This window comes from Aedes albopictus, chromosome 3, assembly GCF_035046485.1.
Source record: "Aedes albopictus strain Foshan chromosome 3, AalbF5, whole genome shotgun sequence".
In the NCBI taxonomy this organism is placed as follows: Eukaryota; Metazoa; Arthropoda; class Insecta; order Diptera; family Culicidae; genus Aedes; species Aedes albopictus.
Window position 1 is genome coordinate 293,066,713 of NC_085138.1, and position 23,033 is coordinate 293,089,745.

A 23,033-nucleotide genomic window follows, 5' to 3' on the forward strand; every position below is an offset into this window, starting at 1 on the left:
TTGAAAGCATCCGTAGGGGATGGTTCATCATGCAGTAAGTAAACCGAACAATAAACGTATTTCCTGTTGAGGTTTCCAACAGATACATCGATTGTGATAGCACATACATCTCTAGTAGTTAGTTCAGAGATGAGTGTAGCAACGATTGCGTTGTTGACAACCACACATGCTCGAGGCATGACACGTGAGTTTGCCATTTCATTTTTACTGAAAGTAGGAAACACCGGATTCACAAGGATTCCTAGATAGAAATTCCCCTTACGAAAGTACGGTTCTTAGACTAACGCCACTTGGGCTGTACCATTTTGCATAAGTCTACAAAGATTTATCGTTGCTGTTCTTTTATGCTGAAGATTGATCTGAGCTATCCTAACCGTAGCCACTACCCAAACTAGGCAAGATTAAACTCTAAACAATCACAGCACAAAAAAGAACAGCAACAATAAAGCCAGATCGGGATCGATTAGAGTGCGCCAAAGGCAAGGATGCACAGAATACACTGTGTAAAATGCATAATGCGAAACCTTATAGGTGAAAATTTAAACTAATTAATAACATCTTCATAATCCCGCCCTTATTCAGCCTCAAGTATGAGATTGAAGAAGGGCAGCTGATTGTCTCGGAGAAACACAAGGTCCACCGCACTATTGCGCCGGTTAGCACAATAAGGGCAACTACAGTCGAGACTCTTATAAGATCACTGGTCGGGGGGCGCAACAGGAATCCGCTTAATAGGAGACTAAGAGCTTATGGGATTTCGGCATTTTGGGGGTGTGGCCTATTATCTCGAGTGTGTTAAGAGTTAGCGCAATATTTTCTTCTGCAAAGTTTTAGGGCTTGATAAGATCTACCATTTAGAACTTTGGTTCATATGATTAGTTGGCAATTTGGCCGCTAGAGGGACCATCAACAGTTTGATGCTAAATTGCACTACAGGAACCATAGCAGGTTGTCAAGCAAACGTTACGATATGCGACAGCTCAAGACCCTGATAATTTGGAAGGATAGTGTCTTCGGGAAAGTTGTTGGGTACGCCAATAACTTACTGACGATGAGTTGCGAAGTTCGAAATTCCTCCACTGGGCGGCGCTAGTGAGCAAGTAAATTTTCAAAACCTCATATCTCAGAATCCCGATAACTTAGAAAGTTGGTGTCTTTGGCAAAGTTGATCAGTGTGACATAAACTTACATAAAAATAAACACTTGTTTCACAATTCTGCCACTAGGCGGCGTTTACCGTTTTTTCGTATTTTTTCGTCTTTTTTGGGAGTTTCACGGCTTGGCAAAACTAGTGTCGCGTACCCAACAACTTTCCCGAAGACACTATCCTTCCAAATTATCAGCTTGAGCTGTCGCATATCGTAACGTTTGCTTGACAACCTGCTATGGTTCCTGTAGTGCAATTTAGCATCAAACTGTTGATGGTCCCTCTAGCGGCCAAGTTACCAACTAATCATATGAACCAAAGATCTAAATGGTAGATCTTATCAAGCCCTAAAACTTTGCCGAAGATAGTATTGCGCCAACTCTTAACACACCCGAGATAATAGGCCACACCCCCCAAAAGCCGAAATCTCATAAGCTCTTAGTCTCCTATAACGCTCACCCCTGTCTAGGAGGAGTCCGTTTAATAGGAATTCGTTTAGTAAGAGACTCGACTGTACTGTGGAGGGTGCCCTGGTACTCCACAGGCTCCGTTTGCGGTTAGGTTTTTATTAGACCCCCCTAGCCATTCATTTCTAGGTACGGTAGACATATATCCGCATCACACCAAGAATTAGGGGTCACAGTGAATCACAGTGGGTCACAGGGATCCAGTGAAGTACCACGGATTTGGCAATCGAAGCGCTGCAGGAGGTGTGATGAGCAGGAATGGTGCGAACGTTTAGAGGGAATTTATACCATCTACCAGAGCTGCGACAACACACGCAAGCTGGGAACAGCTTTTATTGTGATAGGAGCATTGTGATACAGAGGTGCGTGATCGGTTGTTGACCGATCGACGAAAGAATGTGCACGTTGAGAACCAAAGACCGTTTCTTCAACTTCAGCAGCATAATCACAACCCTGACTCTGGAAGCACTGATGATGACGAATTCTACGCGTAGCTGAAACGCGAGTATGACCGCTGCTTAAGCCACGACGTGAAGCACTAACAGCACATTTTTTCCATTGGACATTAGGGCATTAGTCAAGCCGAATGAATGAGCACATCTTCCAGATTGACATCACTATATCTGCCCACACAAATGACGTGTTCATCGTGTGCGAGATCATGTAACTTTTACTAATCTACCAACGGACTGACCAATCATGCTTCTCATGGTTCTCAAGAAGCGATTCCCTAACGATACATCATGGACATTCACAAAATATATGCGAAGGCGTTTATAACTGTACTCGAAATCAGTCCCCCGAGATGGATATCGGAAAAGTGCAGCCGATTAAATTTCAACCTCGAGAAACAAAAACTTTTAACCACCCGACATTACAATCGAAAATTTGTCTCCTTTTCCTGCCCTTTGTTACCATAGCTGTAGCCGGACTCTGTCGATATATATGGTGGTGACATTCAGGAATCTGTTCAACAGTCCGCTCCGCGCAGAATTACAATTCCCTTCGCTCTGGGCCATCATTGACCACCGATCGTCGTCAGTTTGAAGGGAATATCAGATTGCCATATTTGGCAGCGTAATGGCGCCATTAAATCATTTGGAATGATCGTTCCACCGTCCGAACGCCGGAGAAAGATGCATCGTTCGTGAAAGACAATCGATCGACGCAACAACGCAACGCGCACGGTAAGCACGGGGACAAAAAGAGTTGTTATAAATGTCGGGACCATTCGGTGACTACTGCCGCCGCGCCGTTCGCTAGCTAGACTGGCCGCGCTGACAAGATATGGTCAAAACGAGTTCGACCTGGAATTCACGCGTTGCATTTCTATCAGCACGGCCCCAGCGCAGCGGGATGCCTTCGATGTAACAGGCCACGGGCGCACGCTGGATCACGTCCGGCGGAGAGATTGTTTCGACCATAAAGAGCGTCTGTCGGATTGTCGGTCAGTGCGTGACTGATAAAATATTCCGAATATTTATGCTTTTTAATAAGGACGAAAGCCTTTGATTGTATAAGGGTGTATTTTTTTGTTTTGTTTAAAATGCATGTCCAAACTTTTATTTAAATGCTGGTCGAATTTCCAAGATTTTGGTAAAATGTTTAAATAAAGTATATGAGTAAAATTATCACAGTTTTTTCACAATTCATTCAATTCTGTTTTTTGTTTATGAATTCATCCCGGTATTCCTTAGGGATTTCCCTCAAGATAATTTAATACAGTGTTGTCAAGATAATTTAAATACAGTGTTGTCCAAAAGAGGGTTGCATTTCAAAAAATTTCCGAACGTCCCGGTGGAGCTGTCATTGATTACACCATGCCTCCAAGGAAGTTGGCTTACCTCAGAGTCCCTGTGGCAATGGAGGCTAGGGTCAATCAGGGGCTTCAGGAAGTGCTCGATGCCGATATGATTGAACCAGTTATTGGGCCATCTGACTGAATTTCTCCAATGATAGTGGTCCCCAAGGGGACTGATGATATGCGGCTATGTATTATGCGATATCCCAATCAAGCGATACAACGTGAGCACAATGAATGTTTACAAAAGGTGTTGGCTGTCCTTGAGAGGAATCACGCTTTGCTCAACAAGGATGGATGCTTGTTTGAGGTGGAGGAGCTGGAGTTACTTGGTTTCAAGATCAGCGGCCATGGTATAAGTCCTGCCGGCGACAAAGTGGCAGCAATCAGAAGCTTTAGGGTGCCGGAGACAAGGGGAGAGGTTCGAAGCTTTGCGTCGTTTCGTTAGGGGTGAGGTGGATTTGTTTGGTACTCAGGGCCGGATTTACAAATGTGGGGGCCCGGGGCCACAGTGTTGCGGGGGCCCTCTTTTTAGCGGATACTTCTTTTTTTTTCATTGTAAAAAAAATCAGAAAATATGAAAAATTCTTCCATAAATTAGGGTAGTTATTGGAGAAATTAATCTAGCTTAATTAGCGTAACTAAAAAAAAGGCAATCTAAATATAACAGATATCCAAAAATGAAAATCTAAAAAGAAATTCTAACAAGTATATAACGCTTTATCCGAGAGTGTTCATAGTATTAGATTCCATCGATCAAGTCGAAATTCATGAGAAAGCCCTTTAAGAAATTTAAAAATAGATTTTAAAGCAGTAACAAATTTTGAAAACGACGTATAATCAATGGTGTAGCATTGATTACACGTCGTTTTCAAAATTTGTTACTGAAAGGAGGCATTTTCGATAAATTTCAAATAAAATTTATTGCGCTATCTTTGGGGCCATTAATGCAAAAGCTCCAAATAGAATTTCTTGCGGAATCATTGATGAAACCTATAGAGTTGCTAAGCGATTACCAAGTTTCTTTTTTTGTGGAACTTGAGCATAAACATTTCTAACGCGACTTCGAGAGGTGTTTCTGGCGTACGCGCAAAATAATTGTTAAGAACTCCTTGTGAAACTTCAAGAGGCAAAAAATCCATAGGGGTATTTTAGCGGAAATTCAACTAAAAGCTGCTGAAGAAGTTTCATCGGAAATCCATAATGAGTTCCTGATGGAATTTCTGTTTTATTTTGAATAGAATTATAAGTAAAATTTTCGACTCTCTATCCCATAGAGTTTAAGATTTCATCCAGAATTCAGGTAAAGATGATCATTCCGAACCATAAAAATCTTAACAACTTTCAGAAGAAGTTTGAAATTTTATAAAAAGGCAGATATCTGCTTCTTTCTAATTTGAAGCAAAATATTTCAGACACATCTTGATAGTAGAAGTACTTGTGATAAAAATTAAAACAGGATGTATCTAGCACTACTTTTTTTCCGATTCCCATTTGAAGTTAGGGTGCTATTACACTCTTTGCCCAGACGCCAAATATTTGACCATTTTTGACAGATAAATTTTGGCAGGTTGTTTTGGCTCTGTTTGCCCCTATTCGTTTTTCGAGAGTGACAAATATTTTTGTTTGCCAGGTACACCTTGGTCAAAATTTAACTGTCAAAAGTGGTCAAATATTTGGCATTGGTCAAAGAGTGTCATACTAGCTTTAGATTTTGTGGGGGCCCCTAAAATGTGGGGGCCCGGGGCCATGGCCCCCCTGGCCCCCCCCTTAAATCCGGCCCTGTTGGTACTGAACAGAGGACAGCATTTGACGACCTGCGCAGCGAGCTAGCCAGCACTGTTTATCATCTGGGATTCTTTGACCCTAATGACCCAACCGAACTGTATGTGGATGCGTCAGCAGTGGGTACTGGTGCTGTGTTGACGCAGTTGTGTATGTTCCTGGAGCCGACAATATCTCGGACATCTTCTCGAGGCTGTGGCAGCGGACAGATCCACCATTCGATGAGACTTCGGTGCACTATGTTTGTCGGCCGGCACGTTGGATGAGATTAGAAAGAAAGTCAGTAATGATGACGTACTCACAGAGGTTGCAAAGGCTATTGAATCTCAAGTGTGGCCATCACAGATGTTTTCATATCAGGTTTTTCCGAAGGAACTGGGCGTCATAGATGGTCTAATGGTGAGAAATGGTGGAGTCATTTTTCCATCGGGGCTTCAGCAGGGTGCGTTGGATATCGCACATAGGGGCCATCCTGGAGTTGTTTCAATGAGAATATGGCCGTATATGGACCGTTCCGTGGAAAATTGCGTGCAAGAGTGTGCAGAGTGTGCATCAGTAAGCCAATAAGGAAATCCTGAGCCGATGCTACGTTAATAAATGCCTGATCGTGCGTGGCGGGATTTGGCATTGGATTTTTTTCTGCAAAGGAGTGTGTGACACTTTTGGTTATAGTTGATTGCTGCAGCCGATTTTTGACTGTGATTGAGATGAGGACAGCATGTGCGCACAAGAGTGTCGAGGCACTGGGGCGAGTGATCGCGGAGCACACTTGTCCTGAAGCGGTTCGAACGGATGATGGACCTCCATTTGCCAGCGAGGAGTTTTCGAGCTGCTATACCAGCGGGAAGCATCCGACTAGTCCGTGCCATCCCATACTGGCCCCAAATGAGTGAGTTGGTCGAACGACGGAACCAGGGGATGCTCCGAGCGTTGCGAGTTGTGAGGTCATTGTGGGAGGACTGGTGGAGGGCGCTCGAGGATTGTGTGAATTCTTGCAGCACCGACCTGTAGGGGACCTGCTGCCTTCATTAGCATTTCACTGCAGAGGAGGCTGTGCGCCGAAAAGCGACAGCATGCCAAAGGGGCAGATGTAGCAATTGGAGACACCGTCATGATCAAGGGTTATGAGACGGGAGAATTGGAGCCCAGCTTCCGACCGGAGTGTTCGGTGATTCAGAGAGGCGGAAGTGACGTTGTTGTTCTTGTTAGCAGTGGAATTTGATATCGTCGGCCACTTTAGAGGGATGGCCCATTCCGCATGATGCAACGCCCGATCCAGATCCTACAGATCCAGCTACGACAGATCCCGCTGTGACAGGTGCAGCTACGGCAGATGCAAAAACAGCTACCGAGAATAAGATGACTCGAAGCCCGATTTCTAAGGAAACGCCATCACCCAAGCGCTCCAGAAGAATTGCAAAAATGCCAGCGCGTTGTAACGGATGATTGGGTCAATTTTATTTTTCAACACTATGTCGGTATCAATAAAATTCTTTGTTTTTATGCATATTTCAATCCTCGGACCAGGTGAGGAATGTAGAGTATATAAACACTATTGATGTTCCCTGCGGTAATTAGATTTGTATTATATTTGTCATTTGTATGTCTATTGTCTGTGACGCTTTGGTTCAAGCTTTGGTCGTCTAGTTGTCTATGGAAATGTCATTATTGAGAAGCTCAAAATAAACAATAATAGTAGAAGTGTAACCACGCCGGAAAGCGGAGTGACTAATAAATTGCTGTTCGTAACTTGAGTGAGGTATGTGGAATTTCTGCAGCATCCGAAACTGCACGTAATCTGGAGCGACTCGACACCTCCTAAGATGTAAGGCTAGGCGCACCATGACAGCGTAGTGTGCGTTCAGCGGGCCTGTCTGGGTCATATTGATTCCAAAATCCTACTAGGGTTAACAGGGATTGTTTTTTTTACAAGAATCCCGGATCTTCAGTGATTTCTTTTGAAATTTCTTCAGAGACTTTTTCCATGATTTCTTCAGGAATTTATCCTGGGATTCCTTCAAGGATTTCTCCCAAAATTTCTTTAGGTAATCCTTTCTTTATTTCTCCCGGCATTATTACATGAATTCCTCTTAGGATTCCTCCAGAGATTTCCAGTGACCTTGAAGGATACCTCAAAGACGCATTAAGAGATCCCTCTCGAAATTCTTTCAGAAATTCTCCCAGGATATTCAAAGCCACTTCTTTTGAGATTCGTACAAGAAATAGCTCAAGATTCTTTTAGAGATTACCTGAATTTTTTCTGGGCTACTTTTAAGTCTTCTCTAGTGTATTACTTTAGGATTTTCTTCTGAAATCCCATAATAAATTTCTTCATGGATTTCTGCCGGTATTCCTTTCAGCATTCTTTCAGGTATTTCTCCGTGAATCATTTGCAGATCCCGTCTGGGATTTCCTCTGGATTCTTTCAGAGATTTCTGTCGGAATTCGTTCAGGGACGATGCCATGGTTTTTCCTGAACTTTTTCAGTAATTTCTCTAGAGATCAACCACCTCTATCATGGGGATCGGACGGAATTGTGATGCGCTCCTAACTTGCTGGGAAGAGGCTTGACATCAATGGGGTCTGTATTCAGCTTTTACCGTGTTAGTAGAAATGTTCACGATGGATCTCTTTCTAATAACTTGAAGCAAGATTTCTAATCGTAAGGCACTGTATTTCAGCTTTCATTCAAACCATCTTATCAATTCGTCTGAATTTTTATTAAGATTTACGGTTCCATCCTGAACTTCGAAGCAAAAAACAATCCTACATCTGCACCCATCGTCTGTTTATATTTGTTTGTTTCTAAAACAAGAACCTTGCATCATTCGTCACGGCGATCAAACATTCAAATCAAAGATATGATCTAACGGTCACTATCGTCATCTTCAGAAACAAATTCGTTCTTTACGAACACATCGCTTCTCTCGTGGTGTCTCGCTCGAATCCGAATCTGTGTCACTAAAAATAGGACCTGACCTGGTGTCATTTATTACGCCATGGTGGTGTGGCAATGAGTTTTATTACCTTCGACATCGAAAACAGAGACTGTATGCATAAATGCGTGAGTACGAAGCTCAGCAGCAACAACCGCCGCCACCATCCTCAGAGATCAAAGCCGTTTCCGATGACCACATGTACGCGACGCATCTGTTGATCAAACAATACCTAAACGGCGTGGCGTTGTAACGGCCAGCGTGACTTACACGGTTTGCCCAACACGAGTATCTGGTACCCTCCTATACCAAAAAGTCACCGTATCGGAATCTCTCCATAGGATACGCGATCGGGTATAGGTAGGTAGGTACACCAAATGCAATGAAACTTTACGGCTTTTTATTTCCCGCCGGAGTTCAAGGCATAATAATTGCTCTCTCAGCTCAGCTCAACTCCTCGACGCGACGTTGTATCGGCTGATTGGGTGAGCGAGCATCGTAAAATTAAAGCTTTCAAATTACCAGCTGACCAACCAGTTTGCTCGCCGGTTGATATTGGCGTGGTAAGGTGAGTGTGGTCCGACTACAACGGCGATGACATCATTAGCCGGTGTGGGTTTATGATGGTATAGCGTGTGGTATTGATGAGTTTAATGTGTAATTTTGCTAGGTTTCTTACGTACCGGGTAAATGGCAGAATTTTCCTTCAGATCTTTGTTCATAATAAAATTGACAACTTTTTTTTTGTCTAGTTCATTTATTTATTGACATATAATTTTCTGACTTTCTTAGGTACTCAAGAATAGTACTAGGAGGAGGCCCGGGTACTAGTGGCTGCTCGAGGTTAATGGGTCACAAAATTTTAAGGAAAGGCATGGTGAGGATAAGGTTCTAGGTTTCTCTGTAGCACATCCGAGAGAGATCTTAGCTTTTGGCGTCGCCTCTGGTTTTGGCATGGGCTTATCACGGGGTAATTTGACAGCTTTCTTCAACCGTACAATGCATTAGTGAAAATATTTAGAAATGATATATAATAGTCCAGAAATTATAAATACACTTTGTTTATAAATTTAATAAACTGTTCTTATGATTTTTACCAACTTCTTTCAGAGTATAGCATACTGTACTCCATATTTTTATATTTCCTTTCAATTGTCTTGATATTTTTAAGAACAGTCGAGTTCTCTAACAAATAACTTAATTTTTCAAACTTGCATTTGCACAAAGGTGTTTTTAATGATTTCAACATTATTTATCACTATATACCACTAAATTATCTAACTTTTTATCACATTCGATTTCTTAACAAGTTGTCTAAGGAATGCCTGGATCAAAATTTGGGAAAAATCGATAAAGGCATTTCCACAACATTTTTTCGGAGATCAAGTTTTTTTTATTTTGTAAGGTTTTCTACGAAACATAAGAACTACCACACAGTTTCTTAGCTTTCCTGAACGCATTTAATCTAAACGAACTTATGTTTTCAGCTCATTCGATCCTTCAGATGGCAAAGCTTGTCATGCCCTAAAAACGAATGCAGTAAGCAGTAATTAAGATATTCGTTTGCTTTACGTTTGTTGCTACTGGTGTTGTTGAGAAATTTGAAACAAAAAAATATGTATTGAGAAGGCCCGTAATGGTGGTTCTTGAAGAAATATTCCAGTAAAAAATACTCTTACCAATCGAGTAATATCTTTATCGATACAGCAATTTTTATTGTGTTTGGAAATTAAATATTTTCTCTGTGAGATTTTTTCTTTCCTACTATGCTACATTTTTTGACCACTTTGTGCAACTTCAAATTTTAATCATCTAGTTTACAGAGCCCTTTTTTAACTTTTACCAGAAACATCAACAAAATTGGTATTATTTGCTTCGTTAGCATGTTTACTTTAAAAGCTAGAAGAAACTTTTTTGGATATTGTGCTCAAATTGAAATGGTATTTGATCGTTAGTGTATTTATAATTTCTGAAACAGTCTATAAATAGTCAGAACATACGTGTTACAGCTAGCCAAGTAAGGTACCGTGATTTCGGGTGAAATTGACCACTCTTCACAGTTTTTGGCTTCTAATTTTTAAATAGTTATCGATATGGTCAAACTCAATGCTTTAAAACAAGTACGACCACGGGTTTCATCGGTCAACGAGGTTGAAACTTTTACTGCAAATCATTTTTAAAGACAATTACACCGTCTTCTACCTTGCGGCCTCTACATACTGAACATTACAAACATTCGACAACGGACAACACATATAACACCCAGTGGCCCAGTGGAGAATTTTCCGTTCGACGAAAAGTTTTCCCCGACTGGAGCGGGAATCGAACCTACACTCCGAGGCTTACGAGACACCTAAACGATTGACGCCGCTAACCGCTCGGCCACGAAGCTCACATTTTATTGCAATAAATATCATTTAAAATAAAAAATCAGAAACTTTTGTTTCGAGGTGAAATTGATCAGTCAGTGAAATGTCATTGTAAGTGCTGAAAATAAATTTTCCATCTAAATTACCCACCCTAGAATGCGAAAAGCTTTTTAAAACTAATACAAGCTAAGTAAATTCTTAAATATTCAAATTTTAAGTTTTATAAATCTAAAGAAAACGCCTGAAACTATGCAATTTTCATACTAATCAAGTCATTACTTTTGAAAAAGTACAATTTTATGCATAAATATCAATTTTTATAGAACTTTTGATAACGAAATCGGGTTTAGCGAACACATGGCAGCTATAAACATTCATTTGAATATTTATTCCATGTGCAGCTACGGTAACAAATGTTTGAAAGTGTCTTTGAAAATCGCCAAACACGCAGTTTCGAAAAATATGAAATTTAACCTTTCGTAACTACCTGCGTCAGCACCACGCTACTGCCGAGTACAAAAAGCGAGATTTTTTCAACATGTTGTACAAAATACAATAGCGCGATCGCTCGAGGGTTAATACAGAAATATGTGACTAATTACCTGTAAAACATGAAAACTCATAATTTAATAATCCTTGATCCAGATTATGGTCATTTTCTACAAATTGTTTCAAGTTCAAAGCTTAATTTTTGACAAATAAAATTTGCCCTCACTGATCAATTTCACCCGAAATCACGATACATCGGGAAAAAATGTAACGCAATGCTTTGAAAAAGGTTACAGTACTATTTAAAAAACTATCCTTTACCAAAATATTGTTTGTTGCAAAATAATTCCATTCATATTTACTTCTTTTTGTTGAAGCAAACCGTGAAAGATGTTTTGAAACCTAGTTGAAAAATTTTCCGTACTCGAAAAGACGTTGTGAGAAAAATGCTGAATGGAAACCAAAACATTTTCGAAGAAACTCAAAGATACAGAAATGGTTACAAAAAAATCCTGAACCTGTTTCCGAAGAAATTGCCGAAAAAGTTTCGAATGGAATACTGAATGATTTTTCAAAGAAGTTGCCGAATGAATTTTTAAAATAATGGCAATTTCACTTCCCAAAGTAATTTCCATTTGAAATTGTAAAGGAATTCCCAAAAGATACGTCGAAGGAATATCCAAAAGCATATGTGGAAGGGGTCCTTATCGGAATTGCCGAACGGGAAGATTCATTAGTTTTCAGAAATCAAACTTCCCACAAATATTGTTAGAAACTGTTTTTATGGACATGTGATTATTTCCTAGCAATAAAACAAATGGATTGTTGCTATTGATGTATGGTTCGAATAAAAACTGCCTGTATCATCAAATCGTTCCCGAAATTCAATTTTCTATTTCACTATATGCTGTTTCAGACGAAAACGGTCAAAGAGTATTCTTAAGTAGTTTGGTAAAACAGAAGTTCATTGGTTAAAAAAAATAACGGTTCAAATAAGTTTAAAAATAATTTAGATTGCAAGAACTTCAGATCAGAAGAAACAATTTAGAGCCACTGTCATGTCCTGAGAGTTACAAAATTTTATGCATGAAAAGAAAATAATCCGATATTGCTACGTCTTTTCAGGTCTCAGATGATTCAAATTTAGTACTTTGAAATATTGTGTCATGCCTTATGGTCGATGACATTCATCAATCTGCACATAAAGTTTAATAACCACTTCATTGCTGTTGCAGTAGTGTTAATTCGCGATAAAAAAATCCCGCTTTGTTCATTCATATGCGCTGATGGCTACCCCATTCCATGCATACCCTTTCTCTTTATCCACGTTGTCACACGTGATTCGGCCAAATCGTGACTTCGGGTTGTGTCAAGAAGGTACACCCGGAGCCTAATTGCGCTCATGTTTCTATTACTTACGGAAAGACGGGAATCCAACTAGCAAGCGGTGAGATCATGATATGTTAAACGATGTTCACGGATTCAACGGTCAAACCAACAGTAGTATGCATGAAAGCTTAGGGCGGCCAACAGTCTATAATGTCTCTTTGTTTAGAAATAGGAGATTTCCCACTGGCAGATCAGTACAATGCAAAACAGAACAAATCAGAAGGGCTGAATTGAATAAATGTCACTACTATTTGCAACAGAAACGTGAGATGGGCCATGGCCATTTACAACTAGTTTTAATTTAAATAATCTTTAGTTTTTAATCTACATATAGATCGTTATAAAATGAAATACTGGTAGTTTATAATAGTTTTCTTCCAAAAACTTTCCACATTCGGGGCACCATCCACAACCTTGAACATATGATAATAGCAATATCATAACGTTTCAAACTTTCCCTTTCACGTAAACAATCGCTATTTATCACACTTCCCATAATCACGACGCCTATCGAATATTACAGCCAGCGGCAGCACCTCTCCAGCAGCCATGTGCACCACGATGCGGTTCTTAAACAGCAGCAGTGCTAACGCGTGCTTCTCCGTGGTAATCAATAGCGTCGTTAATTGGCATCTCCTCGTAATTGATTCGAAGCGTTTTCCACTTGAAATTTATAGATCCACCATCGCACACCCCACATCAATTTTTATTGGTACCCTCCATATGGTTGATGGGTCGGTCGATCGGGTGCATGTTTACTGGGCTAGTGAGTGTCTATTTTCCAGCCTTGCTCGCTCATCCATCGAAGGTACGCTGCACTATACCTTCCTCACTAAGACGAGAGGTGGCAGAGCGGTGGAAGCGTTGTGTACATGGGAATCATCCGTTTTTCTTGAAGGCATGACCATTGTCATGGCAGGTCGTGCCACTGATAGATCGATTATGGTCCTCAAGCGTACAGTTTCACTCACCTATTGCTTCGTTGATTGAGTTGAGCACACGAGCAGAGAAGCGGGAAATCTGAGGAAAACCGATGTAATCATGAGTGTTTATTTTTGCGGAAAAATTAACCTATCATCTGTGTAAACGTACGTTGTGCTGATGGTGCATCAATACCGAAACGAAGTCAATCGTCTTGATCGAAACGTGTGTAATGAGATGATTGAGTAGATTGATTGTGTGTATTATGTTCGAATGCATTTATTTCTATTTTGGGAACTATTGGAAGGTGCAAAATGGCATTTTGAACCATTTACATATATTTATCCTGATTGCACAGCATTCACAGACGTAACTTCTTACGTCCGGTTTCCGCAAGTGAATGCACTGCACACACAATAACACATCCTATCAGTTGGAATGACGCATTTTTCAGCTGCTCGAGACCATGTTGAACCTAATCAATCTCCAATTCCTCAATTTAGTCTACGGCAGTCAACAGCATGGTGCTGTCAAGGGGCTGACATACGAGGCACATAAATTGACGTGTGCTGCATGGTCACGACCAAACGGTACGCAGGCAGATCGGTAGCATTCCCGCTGAGAAATTCCTATATCCCACTAAGTGTTAATGCTTAGGATCGGAGAACGGTATTTACGACTTTGACTTTTACGGGTGCTCATGTGATAGTGTGGTTTTCGAATGTTGCAAATAAATTCTTAGAACGCGTAGAACCTTAAAATCAACTCAGACGATATTGCAATCTTCTTTCTTCTATCGGAAAAATCACCTTAAATCTTCCAATTTTCGAACCTTTTTTTTTCACTCATCGTCAGTATCAGTATTGAACATAAGAAAAACGTATATTTACGCTACCTGTTTAATGCCTGTTGTCTTCAGTTAGCCTATTGGATAAGGATTTGGATAGCCAATCTGGAGATAGCAGTTTGTTGGATTTCGGTGTGAAATTTTGTTTAAAAATGGTTTCTGCAAAAACGAAAAACATTTTCCACCATAAAAAAATTAGAAGATACCTTGATCCATACTACGTGTACGAAAACCGATTTCGAAAATATTGCTTCGTCATTTAATAAAAAATCATAAACCAAAAAGTGAGGAAATGCTTCCAGTTTCGCCTTAAGGTGAAACATCAAGAAATTTCATTGCAATTTTGCATACAAACTTTAGAGGCACAAATCGAATAAACGAAGCATCGAATCATGATACACTTGTTTATCCTGGATTTGCTCACTTGCACAAAGAGGTAGCTTTTTCAAATCGAGCGCATTTGTTTACGAGTTTTTAAGTTTGGTGCTCTTGAAAACGTGAGTAGGGGTCCAGGTCGGCCATTGTAGCAGCCATATTTGTATTTTCTGATATTTCTCCTTAACTAAACTGCCGTGAATCGCAAGTCAGTCCCATATGTAAAAAGTAGGCATTGAGAAAATGGCCTCTGAAGTTTTCAAATTCGATTTCTATGCGAAACATGAAAAATCGCCATGAATTGAAAACTTTTGCGATCATCATGAGCGGTTCCAAGCAACAGCATCAAAATTAAGGAAATTTTTTAATTCATGATTTTCTATTGAACTGAAACTTTGCACAGTTTTTCAGTTCCATCTAAATCGCCATTTTTCGATATCAAATTTTTATTTTGAATCACGACTAACTTTTCAAAAGGGTGTATGTGAAAATGGTTAAAAAATATTCAAAAATCTGCACAGCCAAAATGGTTCGTTCGATTGCTATGAATTTTTCAGCAAAGTTAGATAACTAAATGGTGATTCCTAAGAAAATATACACTGTAAAAAAAAAATCTTTTTTACATGAAAAAATATAATTTTTGCCACAAAAATTCAAATAACTCAAAACCCTATCTTTTTACCAACGTATTTTTTTTAGGGAAGACGGTCCATTGTATTAGCAATCTACCATAAAAATTTGGTGATGGTAAACTAATAAACAAAAAAGTTATGACAATTCAAACATTTCACAATTTTCACATTTAGTAATATTTTTTGCCTTTCTCGTACACCAAGTGTACTGGAAAGGCTATATGTTCACTCCAAAAATGACTTTTTGATAGGAGGCTCGGAGGGTCGAGTCACATATACCAATCAACTCAGCTCGACGAATTGAGGTGATGTCTGTATGTGTGTATGTATGTGTGTATGTATGTGTGTGTGTATGTGTGTGTGTGTACAAAAAAACTCACATCACTTTTTGGCAGTAAACTTCAACCGATTTTAATGACCGACGGTTTATTCGACGCGGAATCTGGTCCCATTGTTTCCTATTGAAAATGGTTCGGATCGGTCCAGCCGTTCCGGAGTTATGGCCATTTAGGTGTTCCGGAACGGTACCCCAGGAAGGGACCAGATATGAAAATGCATCAAACCTATGCATGCGACACATCAAACCACGGCATTTTCGATAACCTGATGAGCGGTAAGCAGAAAAATAGTCTAGGACCATATCTGAACCGGTAGTGTTCCGGAACCGGTTCCGGGTGTCCCGCCGGAAGTGGCAAATATCAAAGTGAACCAAACCCATGCATGAGACACATCAAACCACGGCATTTTCGATAACCTGATGAGCGGTAAGCAGGAAAATAGTCTCAGACCATATCTGAATCGGTAGTGTTCCCGAACCGGTTCTGGGCGTCCCGCTGGAAGTAGCCAAATATACAATTGTACCAAACCCGTGCAAGCGACACATCAAACCACGGCATTTTAGATGACCTGATGGACAATGAGCAGGAAAATCATCTCAGACCATATCTGAACCGGTAGTGTCCCGGAACCGGTTCTAGGCGTTCCACTGGAAGTGGTCATAAATACAATTGAACCAAACCCATGCATGCGACACATCAAACCACGGCATTTTCGATGACCTGGTGGACAATGAGCAGGAAAACCATCTCAGACCATATCTGAACCGGTAGTGTTCCGGAACCGATTCTAGTCGTCCCGCTAGAAGTGGCCAAATATACAATTGAACCAAACCCATGCATGCGGCACATCAAACCACGGCATTTTCGATGACCTGATGGATAATGAGCAGGAAAATCATCTCAGACCATATATGAACCGGTAGTGTTCCGGAACCGGTTCTAGGCGTCCCGCTGGAAGTGGCCAAACATACAATTGAACCAAACTCATACATGCGACACATCAAACCACGGCATTTTCGATGACCTGATAGACAATGAGCAGGAAAACCATCTCAGACCATATATGAACCAGTAGTGTTCCGGAACCCGTTCCAGGGTTCCCGCCGAAGTGGTTAAATCTGAAAAAGAAACAAACCCGTACATGCGTCACATCAAATAGCGGCTTTTTATATTACCTAATGAACGGCCAGCAAGTGTTTCGGAATCGGTTTTGAGTGGCCGGAAGAGGCCAAATGTAAAAGTAAACCAAAGCCAGGCATGTGACACATCAAATCGTGTCTTTTGCGATAACCTGATGAACAGTTAGCTAGAAAACAGCCTTACGTCTCACTAAAGACAAACGGTAGTGTTCCGGAATTGGTTCTGAGAGTCCCATCAAAATCCTTCAATTTGCAGCGTTTTTGGTTAACCGATGAGCAGTTGACAAGACAATAATGTTAGGCCATATTTGGTTCAGCCGGTAGTTACCCGGAATCAGATACGGGTAGTAAAATGTAAAACTTAACCAAACCCATGGATGCGGTACATCAAATCACGACCAGTCTTGTAAACATTCGACACTTTTCACTACCTTCATTTCGTTGCCGCAGTCGGGTGTCAGTCGGCTTTGTTACATTCGTGCGCTATCGTTACCTCTTACCTACACACAACACGAGCAGTAGAACGAAGATCAATAAACATAAGAAAGGGTCAAATCAATGTCATCTGACACGATGACATGTGTCTTTACGCATAGATTTTCAGCCAATTCCGATTATGAATGTTAATATTAGTTTATTATTGCATGTTGCATTGAATACGACACACATATGGGCAACATAGCTCTTATTATGGAAGAAGAGAGGAATAACAAAAGCCGAACCGTCTCCCGAAGCCGCTATCGTGGTGAAGTGCATTCGTTTGACATTTTTGTTTCGATCAGTAGTTTGATTGCTTGTGTTGCGAATGTCGGAGACAAAGGAGGCCGAATATCGACGAAAAGGTTCAAATGACTGTGATCTCTAACAAGACTAATCACGACTTATCGACAACCTGATGGAAAAATAGGGTCAGACCACATTAGATTTCCGGTAGTGTTGCGGGTTCAGTTGTGGCTTCGAAAGTGGTTAGAAGTAAAAGTGAAGCATTCATGCGATATATCAAATCGCGGTGATTAGGTAAAGGTGAATAAATAGCAATAAAATATTCTCAGACCATAATTGGGACAACCGGTAGTGTCATGGTCCATGACTCATGGAATCAGATCCGGCTATCCCACTGGAAATTACCAAATATAAAAATGAACCAAACCCATTCATACGACACATCAGATCGCAGATTTTTTGATAATCTAATGAACAGTTATCAAGAAAATAGCCTTAGATCACATTAGAGACTAGCTGTTGTGTAGCAGAACCAACGTTCATGTGAAAAAATAAATAGTGGCTTTGTTTAATGGCCTGATAAACATTAGGTATGAACAACAGTGACGAATAGGTCTAAGTTCTCATTATATGCGAACAAAATATAGACAAAACTAAAGCGATCTCATCAAATCGTACCATTTCAGATTCCTAAGGTGTAAATTTATAGCAGGATGGGTCAACGTTGAATGGAAAAATAAGAATTTGATCGCGTCTAAAGGAGATGGTGGCTGTTTTAATGAATTTTGAGCTCTAAAACTACGTAAAACAAGTGTATTTGGTATGGGAAATATGTTCGGAGTCCACCAGAGTATCCAAGATAGCGCACAGTGGCCGGAAGCCGGACAAAACCTCAAAAATCGACTTCAATATTTTATTTTTCTAATATTTTTCTTCCATTATAGATACTTTAACTAAGAAAACCCCAAATTTTCAAGAGATTTTGTCGAAAATTGAGTCTTGTAGATTTTTTCAAAGTTGAAGTTTTATGTCCTACAATATTAGTATTTATTGTCTTTATTTTATGAGCTTCCTTCAAGAGTTCGATGTAAAAGTTAGGAAGACTTGAATAATGTGACAATATTTTTTATGTTTTTGGGTATGAATAACCATTACATTTCAGGGATTGTTTGCAATTCAATCACAAAATTATTATGTTTTTACAATATGCAAACATATTGACTTTTATGAAATTTTGAAGAAAAACTTCGTATTAAAGAGATCCAGTACTTGTTTAGGAAACATCAGAAAATGACGCCGTATCCCGAATCTGACGTGCAATTTTGTCTAGTTTTTGGCTATATAGGCCACTGTTTGCGCATTTTTGCGCTAAGCGCGGAATTTTTTTTTTTATTTATCAGGTCACAATGGAGCCGCATGGTTGTGGAGGAAGTGATATTGTTTGAAGTTTAAATTTTATCTTAACATAGTTCAAATTGACTTCAGAATACTATCAATTTAGTGTAATTTTCATTCTTGTAAGAGACTTTCACCAAGTCAGAAGAGGGGGGGGGGGCTTGTCTGATAATGTAATAATGTAATGGTCACAGCTTTAACATTTTTTTTATTATTTTTTTTTAATATTATTTTATTTTTTGACAGAAAAACACAAAAAGGTGGGTGCTCCAGTTTAAAACAGTAACCTGGAGAGGAAAGGAGTGATGACTAAGTATGAATAAACCTTTATTTTCTTTGACACTACCCACATGTTGCTTCACCAGGTACAACTAACTCTTTACCACCTTCAAAATAAAAAAAAGACAAAAACAACCGTAAAACATGTAAAAATAACTACAAACCATTGCTCATTGATTTTCTTACACTGGTTGTTTCTTCGGTTCTTTTTAATCGTTAGAATTGCCCAACAACCTTGGAAGCAATCTTTTCACGAACTTCTATCGAAGTTTTAATATATAGTGACACAAATTCGTCGACATCTACGTGTTTCTTTTCTACACGCACATTGCTACAGTTCAAAGCAACAATCATCTAAAAAAATATATAAAAGGAATTCAGTAAACGGCGTTGAACGCTACGTTAAATATTTGTCTGCGTAAACGTCGCGATCACCAAGGCAATCTTTGAATATTTTAATCGCAATTTTATGAAACGAACATTTTACGCTCTTTAGTGAAACCCCTTTTATTGGTTTTTTAAACTTTAAGTTTTATTATATGTTATTCATGCAGTTTCGTTAAACACATTTCTACTGAACGACACACAGAGTGATAAAGATTTTGAAAACATTTGCTGGAACTCTACTGTTCATAAATATGATTATCGATCTCTGATGATCGTTTATCAAAAACTCCCTTCAATATTGCGAATATGAATTGCCAATTCTTGATAGATAGGGTTGTTTCGGTTGCTTCGACAAGTGATAGCAGGGATCGATGTACCTTAAACCCCGAACTCGGAAGAGCATATATGAAGTTGTTGAAACGAGATTGATAAAAAGCAGTTTTAATTTTACGTAGTTCACTATATTAGACTATCTGACCCCATAACGATTGAATTAACACCTCCGTGCAGCCACCGTAAAATGTCACGTGGTCTATGGGCAGTCCCTGAGAATAGACCACGTCTTGTCAGCCAACATTAGTGTGTATCTGAATTGATCCATTGAAAGAAAACGTAGATAAACGATTTTTTTCCAATGATTTATGTAGTTTTGAAGATTTTGGACCACCCTAACAGCAACAAATACACAATAATAGTTTATTTCATACATAATTTAAGAACCCCCCAATTTAAAAGCTTAATCAAAACTACGTTCAAAAAGCACATTGTGATAGCTTATTATCGATTATTTTTACATGCTTTCCATAATCAGCAGATTTCAAAATTTTGAACCACCCTAATATAGTAAAATCAAAATGTATGATAAGTTCCATATCAGAAATAGATTTAGGGAACTAAAATTATCATAACCTGTGAATTTTAGCAATTTCGGTTTACATTTGAGGTTTTGTCCGACTTTTGTATGGAGGCCCGCCACTGTGTAGCGGTCCAAAGTCCAAGATAATGGCCCAGTATTCAAGTTAGTGCCTATTTTATAGGATTTTTAATTCTTGCATTATGGGCATATTGTGTATGAAAATATGTCCAGAATTCAAAATTTGTAACCAGAAAACCCAAGCTATGCGCTGTTTTACAAGGTCTGCAATATGACTATAGTTTGAATGGGGAAGAATGCCGGTCTTCGTCCAAAACTGGTAACCAGAAAATCATAAACGACATGCCAAAATTCAATACGGCGACTTTTTTATGTAATTGTAGGTGCAGAGTCCAAAAATGAATACCAGAACATCCAAGATGGTGTCTCAATGTTCAAGATGGCGGTTAGTTTAGTTGGGGTAGATATCCGGAGTCATAAAATGATGACCGGAAAATCTAAAACGACGTTTCAAAATTTTGCGGCTTTATGACACTTGTTTGGTTTGAGTTTTGGATCGTTGTCTTATATTTTCTGAATATTGGATGTTATGCTAATATAAAATGTATCCATATTGAGTAGATTTAGCAAGCAGTTTTCATTTTGTATTTATGTCAATGTCATCAACATGTCGCTCGAGTTTTGTTGAAAGGATATTTTAAAGCACGAGAAAGGCACCATCACCGCTAGGTGGATTAATTAGGGTTTTTTTTTTCAGTGTAAATTTTTTCGGCCGGAAATCGCAGTTTGATGCTGATTTTATTGTTAATGGCCTTGCGTGAGTAAAACAAGCAGTTTTTTTATGTATTATGTATATTATATGTACAGTAATGTTCCGATTTTATCACGCCCTCCGCGCATTAGTCGTTTATTCATTAATCTGCTGTTACATTTGAGGACAAGTGTTTTCCCTCTTCTTCAAGATGAATGTTGAAAGCGTGTTTTGCAACGTTAAAATATTGAAATGGGTATAGATGTTGAAGAATATTTCTTAGCATTTTTGAAAAGGGGCGTGATTAAATTGTTTAAACAGATGTCGCTGATGGTACGGTGGCATGACTCTCTGCACTTAGCACTTCTGGCAATTTCTCAGTTGTTATCGTTTTCGAACTTCCTGCGCCCTGCTTTACCAATGATATACAGCTGGCTCGTTTGTCAAAGGACGTGAAAATGCGTAAATTTGTATTCAATGTGGACATTTGGGCATAACCAGTCTCTTTCAGTTTATCTATGGTGCTTTCGGTGAGATTTCGTAACTCTTTTGAACATTTTTTTTTCATCAAACGGTCTACAAGAGAGCGTTGAGTTGAAGACCTTTGAGAAAGCGATTGTTCATGTTGTTCGTTAGATTATAACATACAAAATCACTTATTAGTTTTAACTGACTAGTTTGGTGTTGTTTGCTTGGTTGAAGAAAAAATTTACTATAAAATCTTTAATATCCATAGCCGTAGTATTTTTTGCTTTTTCGTGAGCATTGTCATGGCATGTATACAGACAATCAAACGTAACACTGACGAAATTTTCATTGACCACGTCTTTAACGATCATTTTGAATCTTGGTTGTTGCTTTCATAACCAGAAGAGCGCCCATCGTTTTTCATTGCGTTTGACGTTTCACACTAGCGCCTTCTGATGACGATATTGCACAACGCAGTGTTTCGTGAAACATTGCCACCAGGTGGTGGTAGTGTAAACTGGGCAATGGATTTTCACGAAAATTGTTCTAGGCGTTTCGTCTGTTTGTCTGTGGTATGTACCTCTCATGCATTTGTTGTTGTTGAAGTTACTCGCATTCTTCCGATCATAAAGTCTGTTCTCTAAGAGGAAATTTTTTTTTGCAGATAAACTAGACGTATACGCGTATATAAAACTTTTATTATACAGCTTTTGTCTTAAAAATAAGTTTAATTCAATTTTTCTTATAATCAACAACTTTTCAACACTATCATTTTTCACCAGTCACGTACAATAAAAACTATGACACTCTCAATATTTTTGATCACAACACTGGATCGCGTCTAAGTTTCAAATAGATACTATATTAGTTATGAATAATCAAACAAAAATATCATGAAAACAACTTGTTTAATTCAGGCGGTAGCCTTTACAATAAAATCAGCATCAAAATATAATTCTCGACATAATTTACACAGAAAAAAAATTTTTTTGTTATTAAATGTAAAAATTGTGAAATGTTTAAAATGTCATAACTTTTTTGTTTATCAGTTTACCATCACCAAAATTTTATGGTAGATAGCTGATATAATAGGCCATTTCCCCTAAAAAAATGACGTTGGTAAAAAGATAGGGTTTTGAGATATTTGAGTTTTTGTGACAAAGATCATATTTTTTTATAGTAAAAAAAGAAATTTTTTACAGTGTATATTTTCTAAGGAATCGTCATTTAGTTATCTAACTTTGCTGAAAAATTCATAACAATCTAACAATCCGTTTTTGCTGTGCAGCTTTTAGAATATTTTTGAACTATTGTCGCATACACCCTTTTGAAAAGTTAGTCGTGAGTGAATATGAAGGTTTAATATCGAAAAATGGCGATTTAGATGAAATTGAAAAACTGTGCAAAGTTTCAGATATATTTGAAATGGTCGCTCAGGATCGACTGACAAGACTCCGTGGAATTCCTCTCATGAAACTTTCACATATTGTTCAAACGTGAAAGCGTAACAGTGAAAAATAT

At 39.0% G+C, this 23,033-nt stretch overlaps 2 protein-coding genes across 3 annotated transcripts in view; both read right to left on the reverse strand.

Moving 5' to 3' along the window:
- The window catches only part of LOC109418703 (uncharacterized), a 149,980-nt gene that overhangs the window by 97,660 nt on the left and 29,287 nt on the right, over positions 1 to 23,033 (reverse strand). The gene's annotated exons all lie outside the window — the stretch shown is intronic.
- Positions 1 to 23,033, reverse strand: part of LOC134290779 (uncharacterized) — a 483,651-nt gene that overhangs the window by 9,806 nt on the left and 450,812 nt on the right. The gene's annotated exons all lie outside the window — the stretch shown is intronic.